The sequence below is a fragment of the Culex pipiens genome, chromosome 2, assembly GCF_016801865.2.
Source record: "Culex pipiens pallens isolate TS chromosome 2, TS_CPP_V2, whole genome shotgun sequence".
Lineage (NCBI taxonomy): Eukaryota > Metazoa > Arthropoda > Insecta > Diptera > Culicidae > Culex > Culex pipiens.
In genome coordinates, this window is record NC_068938.1 from 103,964,888 (window position 1) to 103,991,417 (window position 26,530).

Sequence of the window (26,530 nt, forward strand, 5' to 3'; positions counted from 1 at the left end):
CCCTATATGTCCCTAATTGCCCCAGTTAGCAGTTTATCACTCTTACTTGTGATCCTCTTGCTATACAATAGGTAAACACGACATAATGCTTCGTAAAACTATTGATTTCGGGGAACAAAATACTTCGTGGGACAATTATGCGTAGAAGTACAACGATGGGACAAACAGACTTGTTGTTGTTTTCAATGAGTCCACGAACAAAGACCCAAATTTTATAGGTTTTTCGAAAAGTATACGTCAAAATAAACATAAAAATGTTAAAAAGTCAGAATCGTCCAAAAATGACATGGGACAATTATGCGTAGAACGGCAGTTAAGTAAACAACAAATTTGCAAAATATTATTGTTATCATTGATTTTAAGCAATAAGCAATGAACCATTCGCTGTACTATCCGATTGGAGTGAGAGGAAGAGCAAAAAGAGAGTTTTCAGTAGCGATTGGTGTGGAAGTAACAAACGGTAGGAATACATTAGAGCAGTTTTTCGTCACGCTAGATTTGTGCTCGCGAGATGGTTTTTCTTGCGCATGCCAGAGGTAAATTTCACCTTTACCAGAGGTGAAATTTAACATTTTTCTGACAACAAATCTGTCATCATTCCCAGGTGTAAAATATTACCATGTATTTTTACTGTGTAATGCCACAAAGGCCCCAACAAGTTTGAGCTAATAAATAAATATGAATAAAATCAATTTCAGGGTTTGGAGCTTTGATGTACAGTGAATTCTGGTTAACCAAACTTATCGATATTTAGGCTAATTTACCATAGTTATTTAGCTACTTTACAGTCCTGACCGTCTTACTCCATGGGTGGCCGTCTTATTTGGCTTATTTCATATTTATACAATAAGTTTTTTTATTAATTAAAACTAATGAATAGCTTTTTTTAAACCAATCAATTTATGTCATTTTTAAAAAGGACTACTGGTAAGACACTGGTTTGAGATCGAAATAACCTGTCGTGGTAATTTAAGAAATTTATCCCTAAGGTTGACCGTCTTACCCCCATCTGCCCTAAGCAACTTAAGTAATTTTTATATTCTTTTCATAAACTTTCAGAGAATTTGAGATTTGTTTTGGTTTAGATTAAGGTTTAATTTATCCTTTTTCCTTTATTTTGTGAAATTTGAATGAAGAGAGAGGTAGGCACCATTCACGTTGGTGAGTAATCGTTTTCATTCCTTTTTTTCTAATTCATGCGAGGGACTGATTGAAGAAACTATAAAATTTCCCCTAAATCTTCCTCCTTGGAAGATTCTGGGAAATCCTGTGCCATTCATAATCTGAACCGTTACAACCGCCAACACATCGCATCATTCGCGATTGCTTTCCAATTCCAAGAAGAAGAAAAAACTAAAGTTGGGAGAGCTTCTTTTACGCCGTTCAAATCTCTTGACTTATATCTGCTGCACGTACCCACTCTACCTGCTACTGGACCAGACACTGCTGCTGCTGCTGCTGGAATCACCTTTTCCGTTCGTTCTGCGTTGTTGTTGTTTCTGGATCCCGCTGGGACGAAGCAGGAGGACAAGCCCAGACTGGACAGACAGCACCTGAAGGCCACTCCGGATTGTAACCGAGACCCGACAAAAACTTGTTTGGGTAAGGTGGAGTGGACTTTTCTGTGCACTTTTCCACGTCAAGCTGTGATTTAAGTTTTTTTTGTTTTCTATTTTTTTTCAATGCGTGCTAGTACGGCCACTACTGCCCTCGAGCACGCTCTCAATGGAATGTCTTGTCCTTTGGGCGCTAGGGATGCTCAAAATTCAGTCATTTTAAAGTTTTTGTTAAACGGATTTTAAAAAAGAACCTCAAACCTTCAAATAGAGCAGCGTGCTGCTTACGCTTTCTAAATATACTTTGAACATCTCCAACTTGCGGTGACCGTATAACCTTCGGCCATCAGCGGACAGGTATCCGTCCGTGGCTTCCGCCTTATGTTCCGGCTCGCTCTTGTTGTTTTTAACTTGTGCGGAGTTCTCCCCCACCGGGGTCTTATTTGTCTAGCAGCACGTCCTACTTTGCGTGATTTATTTTTCCTCCCTATTTTCGGAACAAACCAACACTAATCCTCCGCACTACAACAGCACGATGAAGGGCTCTTGGTTTGGAATCGATTTTCATTCCATATCTGGAGGGAAAAAATGCAGAAACTGCTTGAAATTGATCAGTCTAGAGTTGTGAGTAGGTATGTTATTCAAAAAAGTAATCTATTGCACTCCCACATCATATAATAAAAAAAATCATGCCAGGAGAAGTTAAAAAAATCTCCATGTAGAAAGACAACATGATTTTATTTCTAAATTAGTAGTAGACATCCAATTTAAAAGTTGTGTTTGAATTGAAAATAAAATTACATTAATTGTTTTGGCCTGCCACCAAAAATCCGTTTGAAGTTTGTGAGAAGCAAACAGGCAATTTCAGTAGTTTGAGATTTTTAGTTCTATGAAAGTATCAATGCAAAAAGTTTCATTTACAATGCAAAAAACTTTTCAAATATTTGGAATATTAAAAAATTAGATGTAATATGTACCTATGCTACTTTTAAGAAATTCTCTGAACATCAAAGATACTTGAAAACTACTGGTTGAATTGTAACCCCATAGCAATTTACTATTTCTGGACCCTGAATTCAGAACCATAATTGACTGTCATTGTCCCAAAAGTGAAGGACAACTTCTACGACCTTAAAAATTGCTACAAAAATGGCAGAGAAACATCAAAAACAAATTGTCCTCCAAATAAACCATATCACAATCAGAACGAGCTGACGAGAGAAGCGTTCTTGTGAATCAAAAGGCATTCTTCCACGAAGCATAACAATCACCATTCTACACCCGCCAACATGGTCCGACCCACATGTGTGTCCCCTTCAAGTGACAACCCAACACCCACCCCACTTTTCACTCAGAATACTTTTTTTCGTCGTTGAGTTTGGCTCTTTGGTGGATGTCAAACGTACAGACGACGAGATATTCAATCATCTCCATCTCGTTGACGAAGAAGAAAGAATGAATAGAGTGCGAGCCCCATCATCGAGGAAGGAAAATATTAGAGCAGCTTTTCCTTTTTCTGTGGTGTCTCCACGCGTTTTCTTGTAACAGAACGTCAATCCCCCGAGCAAGCTGCGAAGCCCAACATCTTTGCGATAGGATTCTTACGCCCAAAACCCAGCTGCTGCTGCTGATGGGGAGAGTCTTAAATTTCGACGTGACTCCTTTTTTCATGTGTGTGTGTCCCTTTGGAATATCCTGTTATGAACGGAGGCAAATCTGCGTGTAATGTTATTATCGACTTTGGGAGCACCCCCGCCGCTATCTCGAGGGTGGAAAAAATGAAAGCGTGAAGAACGCCTTCTTTAAAATGAGCACAGTTGAAAACAATGATTTTTTTATTTACATGCAAGCAGATTCACAAATTTAACCCTCTACTGCCCAAATTTTTTATTCGAAAATATTTATTTTTCCCGTGTTCAGGAGGTCATTTTGAGCAACTTTTGTTCTACGAAAAATTTACTTCTCTTGTTTTATGTTTTTCTTGTTTCATTTTCAGTATTTTAATTTGCATTTATCTTGTTTAGTTTATGTTTGTTTTTGGTAGTATTTGGCCTACTCTACCACCTAATATAATTACATTTCGCCTATCTAATTTTTCATGTTTTTACAGTAATTTTTTTTATTTTTTTTGCATGTTTTTCACATTTTCTGCTATGGAATCGCACCATCATCATTTAAATTGCAAAAAAATGCGTAGAGGCATAGCCTGGGACACTAGAAAAATTACTGCATACTTCTTTTTACTGAAAATATAGAAAATGTTAGTAAAAAACACAGCCAAAGTTGACCCCTGAAAAAATTACATTTTTAAAAACATTGGCAAAGTCACAAAAAACAAGTAAAACTTCCAACCCATAAATTTTCTAAAATTTTAAGAGTTCTTCTTTATAATGCTTTTTAAAGATCAAAAATCGGTTGGAAAATTGATTTTTGGCGATTTTTTAGATCGAAGCCGGGGGCGGGGTTAGGTTGTAGAGGGTTAATCCAGACTAACTCGTCAGTAGCAAACACCATGCGTCTCCATTGAAAAATGTTTAATAAAAAATAAGTCAAAACCTTGGATGGTAACATGCCCTCATCCATTCACTAGAATGAGTGGGATGAACTGATTGTTCTTTTGTTCATTTTGATTAAATAATAACTTTATGGTTAAATTTACAGTGTGGCTAAATTTGCCTGATTAAATATAACAAACATTACAAAGCGTTGAGATTTTTCCGCAAAATGTAGAGTACAAATTAAATACGTATGGAATGCTATGGAATCATACTGACTAAGGTAGAGATGGGTTCAAATAACTTCAAGAAGAAGTTTTCATTTTTTTTAAGTTTGAATAGTTGACCGATTCTTAGTGAAGCTACAGCAAAATGTAACTTTTTTCAATTTTCAGTGTGATTTTTTATATGAAAGATTTCATTTTTATTGAGATTCAATAATTGCAATGAGCTTTAAATGCGTTTCTCACCTCAAATTCTAAAAATATTGACCATATAAGTTCTGCAAGCCATTAGATGGGAGAGGTGTTTTTTCATAAATCTGCTCCTTTTGTTGTTCCGTCACGCAAAGAAATTGCTGGCCTAAACTGAAAAACTCAAATTTCAACCAATTCGTTCAGTTCAAGAAACAAAAGATTCGTTTATCAATTTGTAATAATGTATAGAAGAGCAAAAGTTAAAAAAAAAATAAACTGGCGATGTTGTCCCGTCAGGTTACATTATCATTTCAGGAGAAGCACAGGTACTATATGGCTCATTCTTAATGATATTTCTTTGAAGGAAAAACAATTATCTTTCCAAATATGTAATAACATTGGCGGGTTTCTTCTTTTATTTTGCCACTACAGCCAAAACGCTGAAAAAAACCTGGGGTTTTTTTTTAAAGGAGCCAAAGAATCGATCAGTTAGTAAACTATAATTAAGAAAATGATGATGACTAGCATTATTTTAATATTCTCAAATTGTCATGATTTCGGATTCCTTAGACAATTTTCCATTAAGAGAAGGTAAAATAATTTTGTAAACAATAAATACTATGTGTTTTGAGAATATAATTCAAACAAATCTTCAAATTTATTGGCATTTTTAGTAGAACAAATTTTATATTAAATGTGAAAACTTATTATTCGTGCTTCGAATTCTGTTTAAAATGCAATATGAATCGATAATATTATTTAAAAAAAAAACTTTTTTGAAGAATTCCAGGCAAAATTGTGACTTTTCAACAATTTTACCTAAAAATTAAAAATATTTAGAGTTAATCTATAAATCATTTTCATGTTATTACTGAAACGAAGGCAGAGTTTAAAACAAGAATAAAAAAATCCATCATTGTTGTTTTGCATTATTTAAAAATTTTGACTAAATTTAACAACTTTTGGCTTAATTACTGTAAGGCAAATAATTTAAAATAATTATATATTCTCGAAAGAAAATAAAACTACTTTCTGCATTGACATTTTAGAACCATAACCGTATTGTTGAGTTAATTTCGATAGATCCGTGGCGACTTTCTTGAAATAAAACTGTCAAAAATCTACCAAATAGTTGACTCACACTGATCACATGAAAAACAGTGGTAAAAGAGTATTTGCATCAATTTCGATCAATTTTTGGCAGTTCGACGCCCATGACTTATTTCAAGGAAATCTACCGCGGTTGATGTATAAAGCATACATTTTGTAGTGCTTATTTTATCACTATTTTCAAAGTTAGCCTTAAATTATGCATAACTTAATGATGATTGATGATTATTTTTTTCCAAAGATTTGTAAGAATGTCTAGATGATCCAAAAATTTAGCAGAACTCGATTTGATCAAATCTTTGGAATGATGTGTTTGGTTGCAAAAATAACAGATTTGATCAAATCGAGTTCTGCAAAGTACTAGGGTTATCTAGCTTTAGACATCCTTACAATTTACTCAAAAAAGAATCGTTCAAATTGGTTGATTTATACCCGAGAAACAGCGAGTAGAGGTTACCGTTTCAACTATTTTGGTAGTTGGAATGCTAAAAGGGAAGAAATGCCGTAAGTGCAATTCCATACCGCTCCTTTCAAATGTTGCTCCAGGTTCAAAATATTTTTTCAAAAAAATCTATATCTGTGCTTTTATGTTTGCCCAAATTCACCTCATAAAGGCCTACAACTTTGCTGAAGACACCAAACTGATCATAAAATCTCTTCTCGAGATACAGATTTTCAACTATTTACATTCTGAACTTTTTTATTTATCTGGTTTTAATATGTAAACAAGGTTTTAACTCATATACACTTTGACAGTTGAAGCGGTCTACGCACTTCGGAAGAAACCGGATAAGAAAAGATTCAAATGGGCAGCAGCGGCAGCGAAAGCAAGTTACGTGAAGAAATGCCCCAATAAATCGTTCCTTCTCCTTTGTTCTGCTGTTCGTAGAGCCATTTCTTGACCCCTTTTCCTGGGAGGTGTGTAACCTGCTATAAGGAGCAAATTAATGAGAGATTTTGGGTTAATTCCGGGTTTTAAAAATCCCATTTGCACCCAATTTACACAATTTTCCAAATAAACTTTGTAGATCTGACAAATAGTTGTTGAGATAGAGACATTGAAAAGAATGAACATATAGACAATTGAAATTTTCTTTCCTGGATACAAACCTTTTTAACATGATTTCTCTAATTTCATTAAATTTTAGTACTTTCAACATTCACAAATATTTACGATGCACCCATTTCCACCCACATGGCCCCTGCCTAGACTTACGTGGGTAATTTTATATCATTATATGAACATGAAGACGGTTCTTTTCAAAAAAAAATGTCATGAATTTGTGCGTGTGCAACACTCCTCCCACTTTCCCACCTTCTTACATCGTCCATCATCACACTCCTCTTGTGAGCGGTTGGTGTTGGTGTCTGGTTTGTTGTTGATAGAATTATCTATTTATCTTGGGGGTCGCACACAAACACACAAAAGAGGATTCCGACGCCTGGCCCAGAAGGAAGATGATGATGGTGTTACACTTGATTTCTTTCCTTTGCCCGCGGTGACTTGTTGGTTCTCGCCGCCGCTCCTTTGGCTTTTGTTGTGCGGCGTCGCGGTGCGTAACGACCATCAACCGAGAGAGAGAGAGAGAGAGAGAGAGAGAGAGAGAGAGAGAGAGGTGGCGTCGTGCGTGTAAGCACTTTTCACGCACTCCCACACCACGCAGCATCAATGATTGAGTGAAAGTATTTGACACACTTATGTTACGCGTGTTGCGTTCTGCTCGCGTGAAAAGGGGCTTACTTTTAATACGGATCAGTTTATTTGTGATAAATCTGTTTAGGAAAGGGTATACTGGTGAAATGGAGTTAGAATGCTTTTTGTAGCATTAAAAGAGTTTGATTTGATTTACAATTTACAAGTCAGAGCACCACCGGCTGAAAACTCTATTATAAATAATAAAAAAAGTCTGAGCATTTTTAAACATGAATGTTTGAATGGGACCATCCATAAACCACGTGGACACTTTAGGGGGGGGGGGGGGTATGGCGATTGTCCACGCTCCATACAAAAAAGATTTTTTTTGTATGGACAATTGTCCACGAGGGGGGGGGGGGGGTTCGAGATTCCCAAAAAAGTGTCCACGTGGTTTATGGATGGTCCCAATTTAACTAGTAAAATATCTCAAAAAGTAATATGTTACAACTAAAACAATTTCGTTATTTTTTTTTTCAATCAACAATATCTGTTTATTCGATTTTTATTTGGCTGATAATGACCATCGTTGAACCATACACTAGTTTCGCAGAATCACTACAGGTAAACTGATTTCCAAGAAAATCTGGGTCATTTCTCATCCTCTGGGAAAACTCCCACATTGGCGTTCCAGAAAATTCCCTGAAAATCTACACCTCCACCACACCAAAGAGCACTCCTTATCTTCGCCAAATTGTTCCACCCAAAAACCAGCAATTCTACACCCGTCCACCACCCACCGTCCAACGTGGTAATTATTCGGCACGTGGAACCGCACCGACCGACCACAGACGGACGGACAGCTAGCTTATTAATCATGCTAATCATGTGAATAATGAATAACTCTTCTAATATTCTAGCGCCTCGTCGCTTGTTTCTTGCTTTTTTTTTCTTCTTTCTGATGCTGTCTGTCGCTCGTAGGCGTAATCGCGTTGACATGCTGCACTTTTTTTTGTGCTGGTCCTGCGGTAGAAGTTTTTTTCGTTCGCGGGAAAAAGTTGCTGATTTCCCCGGAACGTCGTCGGTCATTGACAAACTGGTTGGGGGAGGGGGAAGGATGGTGACGTGACTCGTTGAAGAGAAAAAGAAAGACAACCTTAACGTTTTGGTGAAATTAATGAATGAAGTGCTGGTTCTTTAACTGATTGGGAAGAAATGGGATAGATGGAACTGCTATCGTGAACTGGGGGCGAATTATGACAACAAGCTGAGCAGAAACAGCAGTTAATAGTAGAGAGCCTGGAGCTTATTAGAAAGCTCCAGGCTCTCTTGTTATTAGAGCACTTAAATGCGTTCCAGGTGACGGTATTTAGTTGCTTATATCACAAGTTGAGTAGTTCCTTAGAATTTCGGAAAAAAAAATCGAAATTTTTATTTATTCTCGTTTTTTTTTTTTTTTTTTTTTATTTGGATGAGAGAATGTCAAGAGAAGCCATTTTGCAAAGTTAGTTTTTTTTAAAAAAAAAAGGTTCAATACAAATTGGGCATGGTAAGAATATATTCGAAAATCTGATCAATGGTGTCTTGGACTTTTCAGAATAAAATAGGTACACAGGAAAAATATATTTTTTATATTTTTAATTTGACTTTCACTAAAAATAAGGCTGTATGTTTTTCTTATTGTTTCTCGATTTTTATATGTTTTAGAGGACTCAAAATATTTGTTTACGCTGGAGTTCAGGATGGTGCAAAATCTGATACAGAAAACATAAATAAAAAAAGATTCTTGAAAAAAATCTACAACATTTTCAAAAAAAAATATGCGAATTTACTATTGAAAACAAATATGTTCTGCAATTTAATAAATAATAATTAATTAATAAATCAATTAATTATTTTTTTAGAGTGTAACAATGTTCTACAAAGTGGTAGAGCAGACAATTAACATTTTTTTGATATATAAACATAAGTGGTTTGCTTATAAACATCACAAGTTATCGTGATTCATACGAAAAAAAGTTTTGAAAAAGTTACATTTTGCGTTTCTCTTTGTTTCGTCGTCCGTGTCTGCCGCGGGTGACCATGAACGGGCATGAATAACGACGACCAACTTTTTCAAAACTTTTTTTCGTAAAATCGCGATAACTCGTGATGTTTACAGGCAAACCCCTTATGTCTATATATTAAATTTTTTATAATTGTCTGCTCTACAATTTTGCAGAACATTGTAACACTCTAAAAAATAACCCTGCAAAGTTAGAAAAAACACGAAATTTTAAAATGAAATTTTTTGTTCTAAATGAAAAAATGACCCTTCTGGGTTAATGTAGATTCGAAAAGTACATTAAATTTCCCTTAAAATGACATGTTCCAAAAAAAATTACAGTTGAGTAACGGAAAATGGCAGAGTTTTTGAAACTTTTTTAGTGTTTTTTTCGATGAAAAATACGTTTTTTCGGAATTCTGAGTACGCCATCAAATTGGGCGTCTAATTTTACATAAAAGTCCCTTTGACACCAAATTTCTATCTCATAACCATTTCAGGCTGCAAATTACTGAAAAACACCTCTTTTTTCGCATGTTCTAAAATGGAAGGGGTCGTACCGCCCCTCCGTCACGAGATATCAAAAAACGGGCCTCGGATTCGTGATCAGGGACAAAAGTTACCCCTTAGAACAAAGTTTCACGCAAATCGAAGAGGGGTCGGGGCAACTGTTGTGTGAGTTGGCGGAGAAAACTTTTTCGAATCAACCACATTGTAAAGAGGGTCATTCCATCTGAAGCGGAACAGCATTTGAAAATTACCCTATCCGATCCTGCTCAAATTTGGCAGGGCTGTTGATACTATCAAAACATGCAAGAATCCCGAATTTCATCCAAATCGGACCACCCCCTCCATTTTTGTACCTCCCCAAAAAATCGACTTTTTGGCGATTTTTGACCAAACCTCCTAGTTTCAAACGACGATAACTCAGGAACCACAAATCTTAGAGGGTCGGTCTTGGTCTCAATTTTGAAGGAAATTGGACGTAGAATCCATTTCCGTGATCAAAATGTTGATTAATTTATTGTTTCTACATGTATTGCGCAATTGAAAACTTTAAAACGGCCGTATCTCAAAACACCCCAACTTATTTTTTTTTTGTTTGTTTGACCTCACCATTGTGTTCCCCGACCAATTTTACTTAAGAATCACTTATCGATAGAAATGAATATGTTTCGTTCCAGAGATATCAAATTTTGAAGTTTTGTGTTTTCGAGATTACCTGCATCAACTTCATTTGCCGCATCTGCTAGAAGCACACAGACGGGCTGATCAATAACTGCTACCTGGTAATTTATTGAAATAATATTTCATCATAAATAATCTTTATCAAATTATGCAAAAATTAACTGTATAACACTGTAGGAATCTGGAGATGGAATGACCCAAGAACAGTTTTCTGAATAATTTTCTTAAAAAAGTATCAGTTTTGGTTCAATAGAGGCAAAAATATGCCCAATTTCGTAAAATATTAAGCTACTTTCTCAAAAAAAATTATTTATTTATTTACTTGATTTATTTACCTTCCACAAGATGAACACCGCCTCCTGCGTTTTTTAATGATTGTTATAAAATAATTTCAAATAATTTTGTTTTTTTTTTGTGTTTCAACAAAATATTAAAATGATTAAAATTATCTAAGTAGGCTGAAATTTGAAATTTATTAATGATTACTTACTTAAATTATATTGCAGTTGTTGAGCTGCCTACAATGAACGGTTGCTACAAGAAATTTAGTTTCCACTTTACGATTCACCCGAACAAATCTCATCAAATCAATAAAAAAAACGTTACTTAATCCACCCTTAGGTGGTTGTTGCCTTCCTCACATTTAAAGGGTAATACTATCCAAAATAGATACAAAGGGCGGACCTTTCAGAGTTCTATCAACTTGATTCATTATTTATACCATCAAATTCAGTAGTTAGTCATAATTCAGGGCTCTTAAGTGCTTATAACTTTTGATAGGGTGGTCAGATCTTCAATCTTTTGAGCTCGTTGGAAAGGTCTTTTGATTATCTCTCCAACGACAGGTCGCATGATAGATCCGGACAACGTTTTCATCAAATTATCTAAGATCCGGCCTCTAAAAAGTTCATAAATAACACTTAAGTGCTTATAACTTTTGATAGGGTTGTCAGATCTGCAATCTGTTGAACTCGTTGGAAAGGTCTTTTAACTACCTATCCAACGACAAGTCGCATGATAGATCCGGACAACGTTTTCATCGAAATATATGAGATCCGGCCTCTAAAAAGTGTATAAATAACACTTAAGTGCTTATAACTTTTGATAGGGTGGTCAGATCTACAATCTTTTGGACTCGTTAGAAAGGTCTTTTGATAACCCATCCAACGAAGGGTCGCATGACAGATCCGGACAACGTTTTCAGCATGATATCTGAGATCCGGCCTCTAAAGAGTACATAAATAACACTTAAGTGCCTTTAACTTTTGATAGGGTTGTCAGATCTGCAATCTATTGAACTCGTTGGAAAGGTCTTTCGAATACCTTTCTAATAATGTATAACATGACGGGGTTTCCTACAAAAACCACCCTTTTTACAATCTTCCGGACTTTTGTTAAAATCGTTTTTTTAGCATAACTTTTGAAGTACTTAACTAAACATTATAATTTTCAATAGCGACTTATGGGACCCCAAGACGGATCGAATGAGACCAAAACGGTCCAAATCGGTTCAGCCAGTGCCGAGATAATCCAGTGCAAATTTTTTTTGATCAACATCCCACCACACACACAGACATTTGCTCAGAATTTGATTCTGAGTCAATATGTATACATGAAGGTGGGTCTAGGAGGTCAAATTAAGAATTTCGTTTTCCAAGTGATTTTATAGCCTTTCCTCAGTAAGGTGAGGAAGGCAAAAACGCCAAAAACATGGAATCTTTGAATCTAAAAACATCACAAGCAAACCATACGATTATCCGATGGTTTAAATGGGATTTTGAGTAATCGAATTATGAACAAAACAAATAATTGCATTTTTTTTTCTTAATTTTAACATCAAATTTGAGTTAGATTTGAGTGTTTAATTGCCCATTAAGTTACCAAATGCTTTTCTCAATATTTGTTTTGATTTTCCGGAAATTCGAATATCCCAAGTGTTTCTTTAAAAATCGCAAAAATCGTCTTGCCTTCAGATAATCGAGTCTGGACTATATTGGTTTTAAGTCACGCAAGCTAAATTAATTCTGCAATGAATCGTTAGCCCCACTTGGTCATTCTCCGTCTTCTTAATCTGATATGTGCCGTGCCCTTTACAATGGCCGCGTGTTCTTCTGTTTGCAACAATGAATGCCAAAACCTACAACACAAACAACACCATTTTGCTGTCAGCTTTCGCACTAAACCTCTCCACACTCACTGGCTGGCATCTGCTGTGCAGTGTAATGCAGTTTCAATAAACAAGAAAAGCTAACTTTATTAAAAACATCCATTAAAACATATCATTAAATTTTCCTTTTCCACTTCTGCTGCTGCTACTCCTGCTTTCATCTATGTTGCCCTTTTTCTTTTGCTTGCCTTCTACCCTCGTTCCAAATTTGTTGTCCACGTGTAACCATGTTTAGGGGAAGGACGAAAGGAAGCGAGGTGCACTTATCCGCCAGCCCACCCACAGCACAACAACAACAACTCCCACGTCGAAATGGGGTGGGGGTGGGAGGTATTGAGAGCTAACCAGCATCGTCCTCGTTTGCGCTCCTTTTTACTTATTGTTATGATTATATGCTGCTAATGCCCTTCTCCAGAGCAGGGATGCCAGATGAAATTTTGAGTTATCTGCAATTTTTTTTTCAAAAATCTGCAAAAATCTGCAAACATAAATACACGTAAAACTAGGTTTATGAATTCGTATCCTACAATTCTCTTTAACAAAATTATGGTGTTTAACCCAAAAAACGTTTACATATATGTTTTATTTACTTAAATCTGTGTGAAATCAAACTATTTCGCTAACATTATTTACAGTATTTTCAAGTAATTTGAAAAAGTCTTAATAAAATGTACTGTAGTTCAATTAAATCTTATTTACCTGCATGATCAAAAAAAGTCTGGATCGAATTGCATTGTTTTTTACTTTTCGATAAACGGCAGGATATCCTTAGTAAAATTTGAAAATTATACAAACAGTATTCCAAAAATTAACATATTTTTGTCAAGATACCTTTTGTATGTTTTATTCCTCAAATTTGTGTTTTCCTATTTCAAGGTTAGGCTAATATAAATATACTTTTTAAGTTTTTTTTTTCAATGTTTTTCGAGAACAAAAATTTAGAAAAAATAACTCATCTAAAATAATTTTGGCACGGTTTTAGTTCTGCCTATTTTGTGATACTTTTGAATAAATTAACAAAAAGTTAAAATAAAATGTGCGATAGTATTATTTCGTGCAGTATTGTATCTAAGGAAATGATTGTTTCAACGGCTATTAACGGTTTAAGCTGATTTCACGTAATTATAAATATAATTTTGAATCTCTAATTTAAAAGTCCATGTAGCATATTTTCAGATAAGTCCAATTTTTTGATAACTATTTAGAAGGCTTATTCTGCTTGCACCACTTTACTTGAAATGTTTACTATTTGTATGGTCATGTCAGTTATTTACATAACATTTACACTTTTACTTGTTATTAAAGGTTGACTGACTTGATAAATAAAAAATAATAATGAAACAGTTAACGAAAAGATATGACTGTCGATGGTAAAATATGTCAATAGTTCATCGCAAACAACTTTTTTGGATGTTTTTGTGATCAGAAAAATAACCAGACTAGCGTAGTTCAAATCTGACCCTGGAGAATCCGGATTATATCTGTCCAGGAACCCGGAATCTAGGTTTTTCCGATGCATCGTGTTCGGTGTTAAATAACTGAGCGGACGAACACAGAAGAACTAAAATTGGTTTAGTTTGAGCCAAGATATGGGAACTATTCAATATTAAAAACCCAAGTGATAATTAAATGATTAACAAATCTGTAATCTAAACTTTAAAAATAGTAAAATACAGTCCACACCAAAATCTCCTAAGCCTTCGCAAAAAAATTACTATGGAAAATCAAATCACGTTGAAAATAATTTATTTTGGGTCTTTGAGCTCGAATATGACTCCAAAATCATCCGAAGTGATCTGGAAAAAATACAGTTTGTAAAAAAGTTTATACATATGTACCCTTTAGGCAATTTACACAATATGTTCTGAAAAATAAAATAAAAACTTGAACCCTAGCTCTACATTTTGTAAAGTAACTTATGCTGAAAATTTGTGGAAAAATAAGTTAATAAAAAGATGAATTCTTAAAAAACTTCCTGAGCAACAACTTAAGAAAAAGAAAATGAAAAGTTTTTTTTAAATATTGTGTTCATTTGTTTGATTATCACAAGTAAATCTGTAGAACTTCATAAAAGTAAAATTTTGCTCAGTCGAGTCTGGGTTGTATGTAGAGCGTTCAATTTCCCGGGGTTACAAAATTCTCGGAAAAAGGGGAATTCTCAGAAAATTTGAAAGTTTACAAAAATTGATCTGATCCTGGTTCGGATTAATACTGTGCAACAAAATTGTATAGAATAGCAATAGCAATGGTTAAAATAAGTGTGAGAATCAACTTATGCCTTGACTGCCTTAAAAAAACATACGACTTCAAGAAAATATATATTTTTTTAATTTATAATCATACAAAATATTAAAAAATAATTTTTTTTTCTGGGGTTTTTTTTTCTCAAAATTTACTTTCCTTAAAAGAGCACTCAGCTAGCAAAATCTTAACTAAGAAATATGTACCCTCTCTGTAAAGGCTTATGAATTGATCTCAGTTGGAAGGTTCTCCAAATCTCTAAATTGCAAATGTTACATCCTGGAGTATAAATGTTGAATTTTAATTAACACTGATTGGAAGTTGTATTTTTTTTTAAAGTAGGTATGATTTTTTTTAATCACAGTATTTGGACAGTGAGTAAAATTAATTCATGCTCAAAAACAATAAAATGCTTTTAAATTTGTCTTTGTGACCAGTTCGAGAGAAAATTATAAAGAAAAATGTTGATAATTAAGTTGCAATAAAAATATTTTTTCCAGAACAAATTTTACTGGTTTGAGCTCAGGAATAAATAGATAGGTATTTAATTTGCCTTAAAAATAATCTTTTTCACTTGAAATACAATTTTTATGCAATCACAACTCAAAGTTTTCAAATATTTGGAGCGAGTTTTTAGAAGGAATGGGGAAGGAAAGGAAATTTACAAATTTCCCGGGAAAAGGCAAAGTATTCTTTTTTCGGGAAATCCCTCGATTTTTTTCCCGGGACGGGAAATTGGACGCTCTAGTTGTATGTGTTCTCTTAAAAAAATGACATGACAGTCAACACTTTATTGTCGATATTCCTCCTCGATAAACTTAACCCTTGAACAAAACAAAAAATGAAAAATAAATAAATATTTAACTGTCGTTTTGATCTGTTTTTGCTTTTGGTCCGAAAACATAATTATCAATTTCGTACAAAATTGAAATATATCAAAAATAAATAAAAAACTCGGATTATTGTAAAGAATGACTATAATATTAAATGTCTAACAGTTTTGAATGTGTTTATATTCATATAAATTTTGAATTGAAATTTCATTCTTGAAGATTTTGATTAAAATTGATTTACTAAATTGAGGAAGCAAAAAATTATGTAGTTTTCAATCACGCAGAAAAATATTTTGTAGAATCAGCCTGTACGAGGTTTGATTCAACAAAAATTTTGTTGAATATAATCAACGCCGATTTTGCGTTGAAACAAACCTTGATTTTCTCAATTCAACAAAAATCTTTTGTTGTTTTGAAAAAGTTGCTTTGACGTTTAGCGTTGATTCAACAAAAATCTTGATTTTCAAATCAACAAAACGTTTTGTTGATTCAAATATGCCTTATTTTTCTGCGTGATAAAACTGTTTAGCAATGTATTTTGTTAGGAAAAAGCTTTAAAAGCCAATATTTTTAAAACATTGAAAAATGTTTGAAAATGTGTCAAGAAATCACTTTAAAATATATTGTTTAATTGAAATTCAATTATTTGAAGAATTAGAAGAAAAGCTTTTTAAATGTTGTGTGTATTTAAATTCATTTTGAAATATTTTGTAAAATATTTGATTAAAAATGCTTTGAAAAGCCAATATTTTTAAAAAATTGAAAAATGTTTGAAAATGTGTCAAGAAATCACCTTAAAATATATTGTTTAATTGAAATTCTATTGTTTGAAGAAATTAAAAGAATAGCTTTTTAACAATAACGCAAAAAGTGCATTTATTTTTTTTATAAATATTGTTGTGCTGAGGAAATTAAACTTTATAAACTTTCTACGACCATTTGTATTCAAATGCAATCGACAAAACAATTGCAATACTATTTTGAACAAAATAAAATTAAACCAAATAAACACATTTTTGTAAGATATCTTGGTTTTTCTTTCTTATAATCCAAATTAATTAATCTTATTTGCGACACTAGTTAGTTTATTTGATTATTTTAAAAGGATCGGTTGAAAATATTGCTATGAAAAAAAAAATAGTTTGCATTACCGTCAACTGGGGTGAATCGGGACACATGGGGCGAATTGGGACAGCAATTTTAACTATGTTGGAGCACAATATTTTTATTTTTATGATTGGTTTCAATTAGAACAGTATCACCCCAACAAAATGTGTACATCTGTTTCCAAATTTTAAAGCTTTAAGTGCTCTAAACACTGCTGTCCCTATTCAGACTGTAGTCCCGATTCGCCCCAGATGACGGTATCAACTTTTACCAAACATTACTTCTAGCCCCGCCATAGCTTCAGAAAAATCAGATCTGGGCCAAAAGGTTGGGCACCCCTGGGTTAATTCATCCTCCAATACCTACACCTTCTATAAATTGCTATTTCGCGATTTCGTGTTAGATATTAAAAAAAAATAATCAAAACTTATGCTTTGTGCTCTATCAGAAAACTAGAAAGTTTTGATTTATTTTATTTTTATAAGTTTTTAAGTTTATCTACATTAAATCCTTCTGTGCGCCAAAATTACTTTTTAAATATCGATTGCAATAGTTTTTAAAGTGATATTTATTTAAAAAAAATCATATTGTGTGCACTGCTACCGAATTTTCAATGGGAAAACAATTTAAAACTAAAATAATAATTTAAATAGTCTTTCAAAATTTAAAATTAAAAACAAGACAACAATATATGTTGAAATGTTTTTAGAATATTTGAACATTTGACATTCATTCACGAAATTATACAAGATTTTTTTCTTTTATATCTAGAGTTTTTTCAAAGTCCTATAAGCTATTGTCTTTCATATGTTTATAGGACATTTTAGAAAAAAAGTCTCTAGATATATATTGTGATACAAACAGTAATGCAGAAAGTGCTAAAAATATCATTAGAAAAAGTTAGCAGCTTTCTTTGGTATCATATTCATGTATGATTCGTTTGTAATTAGTCGTTTAACATTCTATATTCATCTTTATAAGTTATAAAAGAAAAAAAGAAAAGAGGGGACAAAAACTAAAAAAAAAACATTAGCAACATCATTGTTGATTGAATTGGGATAATGTTTTTTATAACTGATTAGGTTTTTTTTTTGACAAATTGAAACTAGCTGTTTGTCATAAGTTTTTTTTGGCTAACAAAAATGAATATAGGTTATTAAAAACAAAACTCACTGAACAAAATCATCGACGAAGTTTGGCTGTACCGGCTCAATGGAAAAAAGAAACTCCGTAATATTTTCTCACACATAAGTGTCATGTAGATTGAACAATGTTGCACCTGTGCTTCCCGCGAAAAGAAAACTGAACTTTTAAAAAGAATGTATACGTAATCGCTACGAAAAAACTCGTTATTTTTTTGTTCAATATTTTTGGCGACTTAGGTAAAAAGAATATAAATCATATTTGAATCATTGAATCTTAATCAAATTGAATGTTTTATTTAGAAATTGCCATTGAACATTTTTCTTTTAATCTTATATCTTATAATAACAATATACCAGGAGGACGACTCTTACGGAATGACTTAACGGCCAACTGAGACCGGGACCAACGTTTTACTTCTCGATCCGATGGAAGGGAATCTTAAAACATATTTTGAAAACCACATTGAAAATCTTATGTAACTTCGCATTTTTATTTTTTTGTTTTTTTTTAATTAACAGAGGTAGAAAATCTAATTCAATTATTACAAAATATGTCTCCATTATGTTTTCAAAATTGTTCCATATAAGAATCTGAAAATTCATTGAAGTAAACAAAAATATTTGCTTCAAATAATTTAGGACAGCATTTTTTCAACAAAAGCCAATACCTTGGAAAACATTTACTGAAACAGAAATTAATTAATTACAATTGAATAATGTTGAAGCCTAGCAACTTCAACCTTTTGAATACCAAGATTTGTGTAGGAATCTTGCAGAAGAGTACACCAAAGCCATGTTGTAGAGCGCGCAATCTGATTTGTATTTTTTTTCCGACAAGTGTTCTTAAGTGATTAAAAAATAGTTGGGAAAATTCGGAATACTTGAATGTTTTGACAGTAATCAAACTTGACGTACGTCTAAGAAGATTGATTCTAAATTTGTAAATGCTATGTACTGTTGGGTTACACAACTTATTCAAAGAAATTGTCACACAAGGATTTTTTTTTTGCAAACCTCGTCGGTAAAATATCTGCAAAAATCTGCAACAAAAAAGTTGTCTGCAACAAATTTCGGAAATCTGCAAATTTGCAGAGAAATCTGCAAATCTGGCATCCCTGCTCCAGAGCAAGCATTCTGGGGTGACGCAGTAAAGAAGATAAAAACCACAAAGAAAGCCAACAATCACCGCCACCAACAAGTCTTTCCCTGGTTGTGGGTGGTCAAAGAGAATATGTTATAACTGTCTCATTGTTTATAAGACACATTTTTACGTGACATTCCACGACTTTGCGTAGTTTATTCGAAATGTTTAACTTATTGGCTTTTCGAATATACTTTTGAAAAACATTAAAAGTAAATAAAGTAAAAATAAACTTGTAAATGAAAGACAAAATTTGTGGTATCCAAAAAGTGGTCATCGCTTAAATTTTCGAGTTATCGCAGTTTTGGGGAAAAAAGTTGTTTTTTCCGTTTCCGTTATTTTTCGGATATCGCGCGCTATGCGCCTAAAACCCCAGTTTTTTATTTATAAAAATCATATCTTCAGAATAGACGGGTTGAAATTTCAATTTTTTTTTACTCTGCAATGTGAAAAATTTTCGATTAAGTTTTTTTCAATCGTAGGCTCTTTGGTCCAGAGTTGGTTAATTTTAATTTTTCATATGACTTTTTTAAATAACGGGATGAATTTTTTGGACATTAAACTATTTTTTCTTAGCTTAACTTTTATCCTTCAATTTACGTCCAAGACAGCTCAAATCGGTTGAAACGGCTCGAAGTTATGACTTTTTGAAACATGTGCGAAAATTTACGAAAATTAAAATTTTTGGGACCACCTTAGCACAGGTCACCCTCATGGCCAAACAAAAAAAAACGAAGTTGTATTGTTAAACTTACAATTATGGTTGATTTTATAGAAACATTCCTCACACAAATTTAATAGCACATGTCAGGCTGACATTTGACGAAGAAGTGTCAAATCCCGCCAAATTTTTCACCGACATGGTTTCCCGTACTTACCGATGAAACGTTTGAAAAAAATCAACTACAATTATCAGTCTAATTAGGCTGAGAATTTGAGCTAATTTGATAAAGCTTAGACTTGAAGTTAGTATGGAATTTTAATCAATTTACCAAGAGGAATTTTCACATTTAACATCTTCTTAGAGAAAGTTTCCAAAAACCTTATCAAATTCTCCGTCCCGCCCGTGTGGATCAATCGGACCGCGCACTGGACTCACAATCCAGAGGTCGCTGGTTCGAATCCCGCGGCGGGCGCTCTAAAATTCTTTGTGTAAATATGAGTATTCGGCGCCGTCGCTCCGTGCCATACTTTCATACACTTAGGAGCCCAGGGCGGCGAAGTCCTTGTAGATTAAAAGGAAGACACTAGTGGTTGGTACTAGCAATGGTGGCCGACAGCTATAAAGTCAACTTCGTTTTTTTTATCAAATTCTCCTATTCTTAAGTTTCTTATAAAAGTTGATCCGGAGAACAACTTTTTAGAAAATCGCAAAGCTCTAAGAATTGATCCCGAAGAGATACAGGATGTTTATTTTGTCTGGCAATTCTTAGCGCTTTCCCATGAGCTACAAAGTTGTTCTCCGGATCAAAACCTATGAGAAATCTCTAAAACGAGAAAATTTTGTCGGGTCTAGGAAAACTTTCTAGAAGAAGGTGTTAAAAGTTAAAAATAAGTAAATATCGTCTGCTGTGTGCTATCTTGTGACATAGACCGTTTTGGTTGAAAATGAATTAATGATGACTTCCGTTTCCCGGATATCACAATACATATTGTGACACGTCATACATGTTGTTGGAAAATGTGGAATTTTTTTCTTGTTTTTCACAAATTTCTGTTGATACACACTTTCGTAAGGTAATGCAATCTTTTGTTTTTGAAAATTTATTGATTAAGTCGGTTAAACATTGATTAAATCCTATTTAAGTTTGTATGGGAATTCTGTGCACACTTGTGACACGTAGTACAATTTTACTTTCGAAACACACTTGTGTCACGTGCTTTTTAGATTTTTGTTTACATAATTTACTGTGTAACCAAATTAGTTGAAACTTGGAGCGTTTGTTGAGCGATAGTATACGAACCGATTGCTTCAAAAAGTTTGGCTCTATCATCATCATCATAGTTTTGAAAATATTTATCATGAAACTTTAAAAATCGATTATCTCGCATAGTACTAAATGGTCGTTGTCCAAGATAGCACACAAAAGAATATATCTAATTCTAGGTTAATTTCAGGCTAATGTTGGACCCACTAAACCATGACCAGATTAGCTCAAATTTTCAGGCTAGCTTCTGGGGCCTTAATACTTGGAAATTCCGGTTGATGCGCTACAAAATTAAACATTTTTGTCTTTTTCATATACAGAGAAACATCTTTTTAAGCGATGCGTAACGTTTTTTTCTAATTTGTCGATTTCTCTGAAACGACGCAACATTTTAGCAATATCTTTTAAAAGCAATTTGTAGGTTTTGTTCAGATCTACAAAACGCTTTTTGAAGCTTGCAAAAATATTATTTAAAATTGATTAAATTGATTGATTAAAAACTTCAAAAAATTTATAGCCGACGTGGTTAAATAAAACATGATTTGCATTATAAACTTGTTGACTGAAACAATATGTCTTTTCAACATTTAAAGTACTTTTAGGCTTTTTACAACTTTGAATTTGTCGTAGGAAAAAATGTTCATGAATTATTAATAATTTTAACAGTTTGGATAGCACTGCATAAACTCCCTATTTCCCTTCCCACTTGACTAAGATCAGGGCCGAGGTACAAACTCTTTGAATGACATTTGTAATAGCCGAACTTAACTTTTCCCCAACAATCCAACGCCGTACATAGTTACGATTTTAAACAGAAAATCTAGTTAAATTTGTATTTATATGGGTAATTCTCTACCAACTCACACGAAATCGGAAAATGTCTCCCCGCCCCCTTCGATTTTCGTGAAACTTTTTCCTAAGGGGTAACTGTCCCTGATCACCAATCCGAGGTCCGTTTTTTTGATATCTCGTGACGGAGGGGCGGTACGACCCCTTTCAGTTTTGAGCATGCGAAAAGGAGGTGTTTTTTCAATAATTTGCAGCCTGAAACGGTGATGAGATAGAAATTTAGTGTCAAAAGGACTTTTATGTAAAATTGAACGCCCGATTTGATGGCGAACTCGGAATTCCGAAAAAAAAAACTTACTTCTTAAGTTTCTCTTTGTTTCGTCGTCCGTGTCTGTTGCGGGTGACCATGAACAGCCATGATTAACGATGACCAACTTTTTCAAAACTTTTTTTCGTAAAATCGCGATAACTCACGATGTTTAAGCAAACCCCTTATGTTTATATATCTTTTTTTTAAAATTGTCTGCTCTACAACTTTGTAGAATTTTGTTACACTCTAAAAAATAACTCTGCAAAGTTAGAAAAACACGAAATTTTAAAATGACAAATTGTGTTCTAAATGAAAAAATTACCTTTCTGGGTTAATGTAGATTCGAAAAGTAAATTAAATTTTCCTTAAAATGACATGTTCCAATATTTTTTACAGTTGAGTAATGGAAAATGGCAGAGTTTTTAAAAACTTTTTTGTGTTTTTTTTAGTGTTCGGAATTCTGAGTACGCCATTAAGTCGATCGTTCAATTTTACATAAAAGTCCTTTTGACACTAAATTTCTATCTCATCACCGTTTCAGGCTGCAAATGATTGAAAAACACCTCTTTTTTCGCGTGCTCAAAAATGAAAGGGGTCGTACCTCCCCTATGTCACGAGATATCAAAAAACGGATCTCGGATTGGTGATCAGGGACAAAAGTTACCCCTTAGGACAAAGTTTCACGCAAATCGAAGAGGGGTCGGGGCAACTGATGTATGAGTTGGCGAAGAATTACCCATTTTAAAGAAACAAAAAAAGAAAAAAAAGACTGTTGATAGCTGTATGTGATGATACAAAAACAATGCATTTCATTCTAGTCACATAAATATAAAATGTTTAATTTAAGCCCCCTTTTAATACCATTTAGTTTTCAAAGATAATCTAGATAAAAAAACGATCGCAAATCCGGAACCATAAATTCCAATCTTGAATCACACTTTAAAACAGAACTCATTTGGAGAGAAAATTCCCAAATATAAATTAATGCAATATCACGCACCACCAACATGAAAACACTGTGAATATTGCAAATTGATGATCCAGATTTCAAACACATTCCAGCTGTTATTATGGCAAAAAACGTGATCAAAGTTCTCACCTGAGAACATCATTCTGTACATAAAACCAACTGCAAAAAGGATAAGCATACACATACAAAATTGCATCGGCAAAGTAACGTCGTCGGCGTTATGCGCCTAAATGAAGCTGTACGATATAATAATTACTAACAATCATTATGATGAAGCACACCTGCGCTATAGAGGCATGCAAAACGCGCTTTTTGCTTTAATTTAAAATCGATTCGCATCAGCCTACGATAATCGATGTGCGAGGCGATAAGTGTGATACGATACGATACATATTGCTTCAGGGGAAAGAGGGCATTGGATAACCATCGCGTGAGTACGTAACTTTAGCATAGACGATTATTCTAGGCTGTAATTGATCCTTGAGGATCTAGTCTTGAATATTAGTCTATGGCAGAATCCCTCGCGCCAGGCCGTAAAATCAGCGTGTGTGTAATCACAGCCTCCAGCATCGTCTCTGTTCTAGTGTATGAAATAGTCCCTAAGATGCGTATATGTTACTAATTACATCAACAATTTACCTACATGCTAAGGCCTATCACTCTGTAAGTTTAATCACGTCCCTCCTTGTCGAAGAAAACGCTCTCCTACCTACTACTCTATGCGCAAGTTTGTAAGATTTTATCCTCGTTTAGCGAAATTAATTTCTACATAGTGATAGCACAAAACAAAGTCCTGTAAATAGCTACGGAAGAAGTTAAAAGCTACGTACATGTTACCATAAATAAGTACAAATCGCAAATCAAATTAAACGAACAATCAGTAGCGTCCTAACACAAGATGCAACTAATGTTCAAGAAATACCATTAAAGAAAATCAAATTATACCCCAAAAAACCTACATCAATTGCTTGTCAACTGAAACCAACCGAAAGTACGCCAAACGCTGGGCACTTAGTTCAATCGTAAAGTTAATTATTTTTAAGGCCAACTAAAAAACGCTAAACTGTATTGTAAAAATAAGCATAAGATGAAAGACTTATAGTTAAAATGAAACAAAAGTGTGTGCCAAAACTAACCGGAAAAGATTGCAAACGAATTGATTAAGGTGAAATGCTGCTGGCACGTGATTATGATGGTGGACAAAGCCCACCAAATGGTAGTTATAGCAAATAGCTGCAAAACATAAAACATACGTAGAACAACAACAACCAAAAACTCTGTAAATAGTGTTTCGCTTCGCACTTGTGCAACAACAGCAACAACAAAAATGTATAACATATAAGCTCCCGACGCCATGTGACTAAAATGCTGTGTGTGTTGATTAACAAAAAAAAAGGAAAAATGCTACCACTAACTAAAAGTAAGCAAAATCATAGTGATGTTACATAAAACTATAGTAAAATGTGAGTATTAGCTAATTCTACGATGACTGCCCTTGAAATTGTTGAATTGAGTTGAGAAAAATGCAAGAAGTAACACCACTCAACCACCATGCGTCTCCATTGAACTTCTTGGGCATTGGGCTGATCTAACAGCACAGAGAACAGTGCTTCTCAACCGGAGAGAAATTCCCCCCTGGGAGGCAATTTGGGGAGGGGGTGGGGAAAAAAGATGCAATAAAAATCCAATATTTTTGAACGTTTTTGCCTAAATCTTATCTGCACTATGCACTATCTTATATGCAAAATGCACTAAAAGTAAAAAATCCAAAATAATTATCTAATAAATGAGAAGTTTTGTCGAGTTATGAAATAAAACGAATTGAGAAGGACACATGTTTTTTATATTATTTCAAACATGATTTACTTTTTAATAATGAATAGGTTTTTAAACATATTTATTCAAGTGTTTAAAATAAATGTTGTAAGTTTTGGCACACTCATAAACATCAGATCAGTTAATTCCGAAATGGGGTTTCTTAAATCAAACTTGACATATGTGCCTTATAAAACTATGTTTATTCTTGTTTTCAAAAATGAACCTACTAAACTAAAAAAGAGAATTCATGTGACTAGCACTGGGCAGTTTTTGAGAATATAAAAAAATCTTCACGCGTTTTTGGGTTGAGAAGTTCTTTTTTTTTTTTGTCAGATTATTTATTTTTGTGTTTGAAAGTTTTAGTTCATTGATTTCTTACAATTCCTTGAAAATTAAATCAAATTAAATTTCTTTTAAACTGGAGCAGTACTTTACAAAATATATTTATGAGGTTTTAGATTCATTCGGTTTTATGATTAAATTATCTACTAATATTCTGGAAGTTTTTGCATGATTTTATGCAAACTTTGAAAAACAAGAAAGTTTTTAAATAATATTTTATCTGATGTTTTCTTTATTGTTAAACAAGAAAATACACTTTCCACGTGGTTTGTAGGTATTTGCACCTTTACTACATGCATGAACAGTTTGAAATGATTATTGAACAAATATAAAATAACAATAAATATGCTCATGTAAAAGGATTGGAAAAATGCTATAAGTATTTGTATTGTTACGAGCATAGAAAAAAAAAGCATGGTGTCAAGAGCCCAACTTATTTAATTTGTGCATAGATACAAATTCATTAGAAATAAATGGGGAAGAATGAAGTTCATAAATATCAGCCAAGGAGGAATGGATCAAATAAGGCTGAGAACCACTGAGTTAGATCGTGGGGACTAGCACCACAGAGAACAGATGTACATCTTGGTTCTAACTTGTGTGTAAACCGTGTAAACTAAAAAAATGCGTTGCATACAATCTTGCATCAAAGAAGTTAGAGTGTGCACTCAAAATCAGAAGTACCCTTCAAAAAGGGTACTATCTACCCTTTATCTGTCATCCCATAGAAAAAAAAAACCCTTTTTGAGGGTTACTTCCATCCTTTTTTCAAGTTTACCGGTAGTAACCCTTTGCAAAAGGGTGACGACGGGTAAACTTAAAAAAAAGGGTGGAAGTAACCCTCAAAAAGGGTTTTTTTTCTTTGGGATGACAGATAAAGGGTAGATAGAACCCTTTTTGCGGGGTACTTCTGATTTTGAGTGTGCAGGATACGCTTGGCGGCGCCACCGTCGCGGCTGAGAATACTTGACTTAACAATTAAAAAGGCTCAATAATTTCGAAAGAAAATAAATCTAGAGTAAATTTTCAAAAGGTCCTATGCGACAAAAGTAAACAAACTGAGTTATTTATTGCATTACATTCTGCAAGCTGGAAACTACACTCACTGCTGATCCAATTTCTTCAAAGCCTTTTATTTTTAAAGTTATTGATAAAATACAAAACAACCTAAAAGCATTCTTAATAAATTCTACACCAAATAAATATAGGTCGTTTTACCACACGGGAGTCCTATGTGCAATCGAGTGAAACGTGCACATAGAACCGTAGCAAATCAACCTATGGAACATTAATATAA

General features: G+C 33.7%; 1 protein-coding gene across 1 annotated transcript in view; it reads right to left on the reverse strand.

Annotated features, from left to right (window-relative positions):
* Window positions 1-26,530, reverse strand: part of LOC120428101 (uncharacterized) — a 581,627-nt gene that overhangs the window by 174,520 nt on the left and 380,577 nt on the right. The gene's annotated exons all lie outside the window — the stretch shown is intronic.